Below are 8,371 nucleotides of genomic sequence, written 5' to 3'. Positions count from 1 at the left end.
GTATTGATTAAAACCTGTGCTTAACTTGGAGTCTGGAAGGAGTGCAACTTGCCTGATTTGAAGTGGAATGTCAATTAGGCTCATTATTGAGCCAATTGACACCAATTATCCCTGAGCCCCTGGAACAGGCTCAATTGAGGCAATCAAGCGGGCCTAGGATGATTATTTAAATAGAATCAGTGTGCAGGGTTATGGGGGGAAACCGGGAGTTTGGCACTATGACAAAATGCTTAAAGGCAGTGTAGAGACAATGGGCCAAGCAGCCTCTTCCTGCTTTGTATCAGTTCTGTGATTTTACAAATTTACTGTTGGTTCAAGGATTAAATGCGAGAAGCTCAGCTTTTCCATGCCTCCTGAAGGACATCTTGCAAATTCTCATGGGTTCACCTGCAGACTTCTAAGGGAGTTCCTCTTTCTAGTCCCTGATTGAGGAACCTGACATTAGGGACAGGGTGGTAGCTGAAAGCAACACCCCTTACCTCAGCCTTTTGACCCCCGTGCCACCTCCATGATCACAAAGCTGTTTCCCCGCTTATCTAAGTCCAGTGATCTGTCATAATCTCTGGTGAAGACCCTGGAAGTTACCTACAGTTCTGAGTAGTACCACTGGCCTCTGACTGGCAGTTCTTGGCAGCTGATATTTTTGCCCTGAGACCCCCGATTCTCAGGAAGGATCCAAAGCTAACTAGTTCCTATCCATTCTGATTGGTGATTCGCTCAGTTAGAAAGGAAGCAGATGTTTCTCTGCTTCAACCATTGGGCTGGATCTGCATTGATTACATTAAGTTCTAACATAGTTTCAGTAGTTAAACCTGAATTTGCTTATTAAACTGATTTCCATGTATATATGCACGTTGCCCAAAGTTTTATTATTAGGTCTTTCTATGCCTTTAAATTAAACGCATTCTGAGGCATTTCTGCTTCAACAACAATCTTTTACATGTGGGGAAAAATAAAATTTGCAGTCAAATTCATGATTACTCTGGCCATTATCTGAGAGTTTGGTGGTATCATGCAGTAAATCCTAATCCTGACTTCATCTGATACAATGGGAGAATCAACCCCTTAGTAGTGGTTAATGGATAATGTTCAATGCTAAAGACATTGATTAATTTCTACTTTTCCTCCCTGACCACCTTTTGTGGGGGGAAAAGAAAACACATACAAATCCCCAGAATACTGTGAATGGATTTGGTCCCATTATTTAAGGAAAGATACACTTCCATTGGAGGCAGTCCAGAGATGGATCCCTGGGTTGATTCTGGTGATTTTTTAAAGGAGTGGTTGAGTAGGTTTGACTTTTACTCATTGGAGGTAGAAGCATGAGTGGTGACCTTATTGATACACAAGATTCTTTGAGCTTGACAAGGCAGATACTGAGAGGTTGTTTCCCCTTGAGTGTGTCTAGACTGAAGGGTTTAAGTCAGAGTAAGGGTCGCCCTTTAAGACAGATTAGGAGGAATTTCTTCTGAGGACTGTGAATCTGTGGAAATCTTGTACCGCTGATGATTAATGAGACTGGATCGTTAAATAAATTTAAGACTGAGACATACAGATGTTTAAACAGTAAGGGAATCGAGGGTTATGGAAAAGACAAATGAGTGGAGTTGAGGATTATCAGATCAGCCGTGATCTAATTGAATGGCAGTTCAGACTAGATGGATCAGTAGCCTACTTCTGCTACACCTTCTGGTTTGAGGATTGAACATAGATACCTGTGGGTCTTCATGGTTGCACTTCATTAAAAGACTTTTATTTATATGACACTTTTTTCATAAGCCTGGGACATTACGGGTACTTTTAAAGTGTGATGTAAAAAAAGTAGCACCCAATTTCAACACAGCAAGAAACTAATGATAATGTCCAGATAAATCTTTCTTTTTTTTAAATTTTATGATGTTGATTGAGGGATAAATGTTGGATAGGATACCATCTTTGACACTCAATCTTTTGCTTTCACCTAAATGAATAGATTGGGCCTCAGTAAAACTTTTCATCTGAAAAGATGTAACTTGTGACAGTGCAGCATTCCCTCAGTACCGCACTGAATTATTAATTATTGTGCTCAAGCCTCTTGGCTTTGAATCTGCAGCCCCTTGGTTCAGAGGCAAGAGTGTAATCAACAAAGCCGTGACTGACATGGATATCCTTTGAGGGCTGCAGTCCTAATTTTAATGGTATGTTGTGGTTGGCAACAGTATTTGACTGAGATAGGAGCAGCCTGTTTCTTAACTAGTTCAATTTTATTTTAATTAGCTGCTAGCAGCAGCAAATGTGTTAGCTATTTTGATGACAATATGGAATGTCATTATTTTCGTGTTATCAACAGAAATACATCTGTTGGCCTAGCTTAAATTTTAAAAGTATTATCGTCTGCTCCATTTGTCTTTGTTAAATTGTTTGCATTTGCTTATAACGTGTTCACATTATATCTGTTTATTCATGGGCTCTCCAACTATTTGATGGAAATTTCAGTTTTGGATCGTTTTTAGCTAAAAATGTTGTGGCATTCAGGCAATTTACTTTTGCACATCCACTGTAAGTTATGGGTTACATCTGGGTTTGACTTATTGAAGATGCTTTATAGGGTTATGTTCTTTTAAATCAAAGGCTTTTCTCCCTGGATAGTGATTTGTAATTCAGAGTCTATTTACTGTAGAAATCATTTTATGTTTTCTTTCAAGTCACTTCAATAAAGAATACAAGCATTTTACATGTCGGCATTTTAAATTGCTGTTTTGGTTCTTAATAGGGCCTGTTAAATGAGACTTGCAGTTTTAACCAATAAATTTTCAATGAGCTGACATTTTGCTGTACTGTATATGAACCTTTTCTAATCAGTTTATGAAATGCTTTCTAATTTTGGGAGAGGAGGAAAAAGGTAGGTGGTATATGGATGTTTTAAGTAAAAATAATTTTCCGTAACGATCCTGACAGTTAATGTTGACTAGTCATGATAATTTTCATTGAGAGATGTTTCGATTAGTTCATTGTTGCTAATTAGTGGACAAGTTACATCTGAAAAATGTTCTTTTGATGGGATTAGTAATGAATGAATAGAAATCCAGAAATTTCAAGCTTTATTGAACTTTTTAATGGGATTCATTAAAAAGGAGATGAAAAGCTCCTCTGCCATTTCTGTGCTTTATATACAGTAATATAATTGCATAATTTATAACCAGATTATAGATGTCTTTGAAATGTGCATAGTCTAGAGTTTTTGCTAAACAAAGTGACCTTTACTTCATTAAGATTAAAAACACAGATTATCAATTTGTGAAATTCTAGTTATCTTTTTCCCGTGTTTCAGTAGACTGACGAGACTGCTTGCCAACCATGATGGTATACTATTGTCCATAAAATTGTTCCAAAGCCACTCTAATAGTGAAACCTGATTAAAAGATGCTTGGTACGTCTGAAATTCGGGTGCACTTATTCCTAACATTGTAGCATCGAAATGAGTGCACCACATCCTGTCACATGGAGATACACATCTTGCAAAGTGACAAGACAATTTTTTCTCTTTTTTTTTGCCTGCCCCAGAGATTTGCAAAGTTATATGGGAACTATTGGTATAGATGGTTGCACATTACTTCAAGGGTACACCTGCTTGCATTTCATTGTCATGTTGAGGGTGTGGGTGTCATGTTTTGTCTTTGGAATGAGGAGTTAAGCCAATTTCCAAGTTGCCCTCTAAAGTAGACCATAAAATGTTTCTGGACACAACTTTTACAAACTAAAATAATCAATTTTTCGCAGTGTTTTGAAGCATATTTGCCTCTCAGCCAGCATCACCAAAACAGCTTGTATTGCTTTTTGAGTGTGATACGACAGTAGTGGCATTTCAAAAGTATCTTATTAGCTGTAAAACCTTTTGGGTCATAATGCAGTCCTAAAAGACATTACATAAATGCAAGATTTTTAATTTGTTCCATCCATCCATCACTCAAGATTTGATGGTCTCCCCTTCTTGCATGTTCATGTGCTTCAGTATGGGCTAATGGTGTATATGAGTTGTTTAGTAGTATACAAATTGAACATTTCTGTAAAAAAGGCATTTTGTCAAAGTTCTTTGATTTGCACTTGTCAGGACACTTCACCAAAAAGCACAGCATGTATACTGCATGAAAGGAGATCACTACGCAGTTGACCAATGGACTCTGAAAGAGGCATTGCCAATGCTGATTGACATTTATCAACCAGGCTTTATTAAATTTTAAATCAGTCAGTTCTGAGGAAGGGTCACTGGACACAAAACGTTAACTCTGATTTCTTCACAGATGCTGACCAGACCTGTTGAGCTTTTCCATAACTTCTGTTTTTGTTTTTGTTTTTGTTTTTAAATCAGACAGGTTGATTCTGCTTGGTTAGGACATTGACCTGAGAAATGAAGCAGCAAATGACTGTTGCCAATTTTGCTGCATTGAAACAGGCACTCTGTGTTTACGTGTACTATCTGTGGCAAGTAACAGAGCCCTGTGTATTAACGTATGTAACTTGCAAATTGGCAATCCTAAATTGGTTACCATTTAAATCCAGCACATCCAAAATTAGCCAGCAATTGTTGCCAATTGCTGGATCTCAGCTAATGTTAAACACAATTGTGAATTTTGCAAATAGCCAAAGGGATATGTTATTTAACACAATATGCCAAACTTTGTGATGCATAGCCATTATTCCTGCCTTCACAGTGGCACTGAAAGCAGATGCCACATTACTTAATGTATGACGGGTAGAGCATCTCTTTGGCTTGACGACAGCATCCTATTTCTAGAAAAGACTACTTCTGTTAGTACTGCATGGTGGCAGTGTAAAACAGCTGCTTCACTTGTTGCTCAAAGTTTTTGAGCTCTGAAGTAGACTGAGCTCTTTTCAGGACCAAGTGCAACTATTTCAGTATCCAGTTTGTACGGTGAACAAACAGCTTGGTCCCTATTTACAGGATTTCTTATCAAGCTGATCTTAGACTATTCGGCATTGTAGGAATACCAGTGTATATGCTCACCTTGATAGTAGGTTTGTGGTAAACCGTAGCAGAGAATGCCCTGGCTTATTTCTTGACAAGGAAATCAAGCTTACTTGACTGTTCAGTTTCAAATGTGAATTTGAGCATAGGATGGAGTCCACTAAGGCATTCTTATGTACGGCTGGGGATTTAAATACAGCAAGAATATTGTCAACATATTGGACATATGCAAGGGGGAGGAGATTGTTTCATTCCATTGAAGACCTGTTTCTCATAGAACCCAACAAAGATAATTGTGAGCACTATGCTAAGTGGGAATCCTATGTGTCACATTTTATTGGAGCAGTACATGGAAATCAAGTCCTGTTATTCCTGGAGTTGTCCCAAATTAATAATGTTACCAAAGTACAAAAAGTCTCCAGTTTACCTGTCAGAATGGATCCAGGCAAACAGCAAACACAATGTAGGTTTCTGCACTTAACAAGAATTACAAATTATTACAAATAGTCATTTGTTAGAATGAATCTATAATCTGTTGACATTTTCTACTAGTTAAAACTCATAACCCCCTCTAAAGCTCTCCCATTCACACGCAAATACAGACAGGCAAAAGAACATTTGGTGCTCTGGTTGGAAAGAAAAAACAAGACGACAGCTCAGTGACCCCAGTGCACAGGGTTCACAAGACAGTCCTTTTGTTTCCCAGGACTTGCTGTTCTGTCTCCCCTCCATGCCCTTTTCACCTCTTGCAGGAGGTACCGGTGAATGATACATCACCCGCAAAGTCTGTTAGTTACTGGTTAAAGCCACAGCTTACAGTAACTGGTGAGGGAAAATGAACAGGCTTGCTTCAAGCTTTAGGTGTTTTACTGGAGAGAAAAACACACTGTCTGTCTCCCCTTTGCAGTAGTCTGATGGCTTCTGCTAATATTGTTCATGTCCACATGCTGTTCAGTACTCAAACCAATCAGATACTTGTCGTAAAGCTGATGGCCTTTGTCAATTACAACTGATTGCGACTTCACAAATGAGTTTGCTTCTTGTTGCTGACTCACTCTCAATTTGTGTACACCCGCTGGTAACAGGCTGTCTTATAAACAGACACGCTGCTACGCCTGCCTCCAACACTACAACTGCTGGAACAATGCAGCAGTGTAAGTATGACCTGTAGTAAGTTTGTGACCTGCTGTTCAAAAGTGCAGCAATTTGTACCACAACACTTGGTTTATAAACAGTCCTTTTCCCATTTCAGTCCATAATCAAAAATGAAGTAAAATTTAAAAAAAAAGAGATTTTACATATTGGCAGCATGATGTTGAAATTAAACTCAATTGTGCAAGTTGCTGAGTAATCAGTTCAAGGAAAGCTGATACATGCAATGGTGGCAGATTTGGATTGCCATGATATGGGCAATTTAAGGCAGATGTCTACAGCTTCTTCAAGTGATACATTGAGTAGGCTAACAATGTCAAATGAAAACATGGACATTACATCACTATTGATAAGGAGGTCCTTGTGAATGTGGAGGCATTCTTCACTGTGATTGAAGAACTTGCTCAAAATTGGTTAGAGCTGTTTACCAAACCATTTGGCCAGTTCATATTGTGCAGAACTGGTCATATAAGAGTGTGTAAAGGTACATCAGTTTTGTGTGGCCTGCTTAACCTGTACAGTTGTCCTCACAGTGAGCTGCAAAGATAAACCATATCATGTATATCACCTGGCAGCACATCTTGACCTGTCACTAAGAATGGCATGCATTATGTTGCTTTAGTCACACTTATTAAGGATAACTATTTCAGCACCTTTTTTCAAGGGTTATGATCTGTGTGTCCACATTGGCCTTCAAGCCTTGCAAGACTGTCAGATATTCACATTGCATGTGAAAATTGGACAAATCATTTAGAATCCTGTAATATGCATGTACTAGATAAGCTAGGCACGCATCCATGGATTTGCTGTTTTCAGTGGACACTAACTGAGGTGGGCAACTGGGAGTACCGGAGTTTGAACTCAGCAAATATCTTTCCACGTTTGAGGGATGAAGGCTCACCAAAATTGAAACCATGCAGAAGGACAAATTCCTTGGTTTCAGACAGTACATGATCAAAGATTTACTGTGTGTTTACTGGCATTGTTGTGTTGCCAAACCACTTCCATTTAAGTGAGTTTATGATGTGGATATGTTTTGAAGTGGGGAAATGCTCTGAGTGCAAGACAAAAAGCTTCAAGAAAATGTTTTCTGAAGAAGGGTCTAGGCCTGAAACGTCAGCCTTCCTGCTCCTCTGATGCTGCTTGGCCTGTTGTGTTCATCCAGCTCTACACCTTGTTATCTCAAGAAAATGTGTTTTGTTTTAGCAACAGTCAAAATGGTTTGAGGAAATGTGTTAGTGCTTGAGTGCACAGTGGCATGAAATGAATGGTGAGAAACAGGTTTGATTCCACTAGCTGGCATTTGGGTTTGAGTTGTCATTGCCCTTTGTGCGAGCTCCAGGGTGAAGGAGAAGCAATTGAACAAAGCTTTGTCTGAGTTTGGCATGTGTCCCATATGGTTGTGTAGAATATTTTGACGCTTTGACTATTTTGGCTGTTCCTTTTGTGCTGTTTTTCAATGGCACCTGGAAACTGAAACGTAAAAGTGTGAGAAGTGAAGTGTATTGGGTAATTGCTCTTCAGATGAGGGGAACATTAATTACATTGAAAATATCTGATGGCTGGGATGTATTACAAGTATCAACAACAAATATTTTTATAGTGTCTGAAATGCAACAAAACTCAAGATTCCATCAGCACAACAAAACAAAGTATGATTCCTAGTTATGAGGTATTAGATGAACAAAAGCTTGGTCAAAATGTCAGGTTTTTCTGGAGCTTGGGGTTCGAACTGAAGGTGCGACCATCAATTATGAAGCAATTAAAATCTGGGTGCAGTAATGCAAGAACTTTTCAATTATATTCCAGTCGGTGACCATTGTTTTGAATTGTTTATAAAGTTGGGAATCGCAAAAAAAAGACAGCCTTTCCACCAGTCAAGTAGTCTCGGGGTCAGTGTTTATATATAAACTTTAGCCTTTGCTTTCTGTCAGTACGTTCAATTCCACAAGTAATTCTGTCAGGTTGCTACTTTGACATCAAACTATAGATTAGATATTGAGATAACTGAATTTGACTTATTTGGTTAGCCTTTTAAAAACTTTACACCTGAATCCACTGGTTCTTTCTGTTTACAAAGGTTACGCCAATTGGTGCACAAATTTTGATACCCTATTTTATTAAAGGATAATAGATACAATTTGAAGTTTCATGCTCATCAAACAACTTCTTATCCAGCTGCAAAAACAAAGTTGCTGGAAAAGCTCAGCAGGTCTGGCAACATCTGCGGAGGAGAAAACAGAGTTAACGTTT

Source organism: Rhincodon typus, chromosome 31, assembly GCF_021869965.1.
Source record: "Rhincodon typus isolate 14 chromosome 31, sRhiTyp1.1, whole genome shotgun sequence".
In the NCBI taxonomy this organism is placed as follows: domain Eukaryota; kingdom Metazoa; phylum Chordata; class Chondrichthyes; order Orectolobiformes; family Rhincodontidae; genus Rhincodon; species Rhincodon typus.
Note: the sequence above shows the minus strand (reverse complement) of the source record.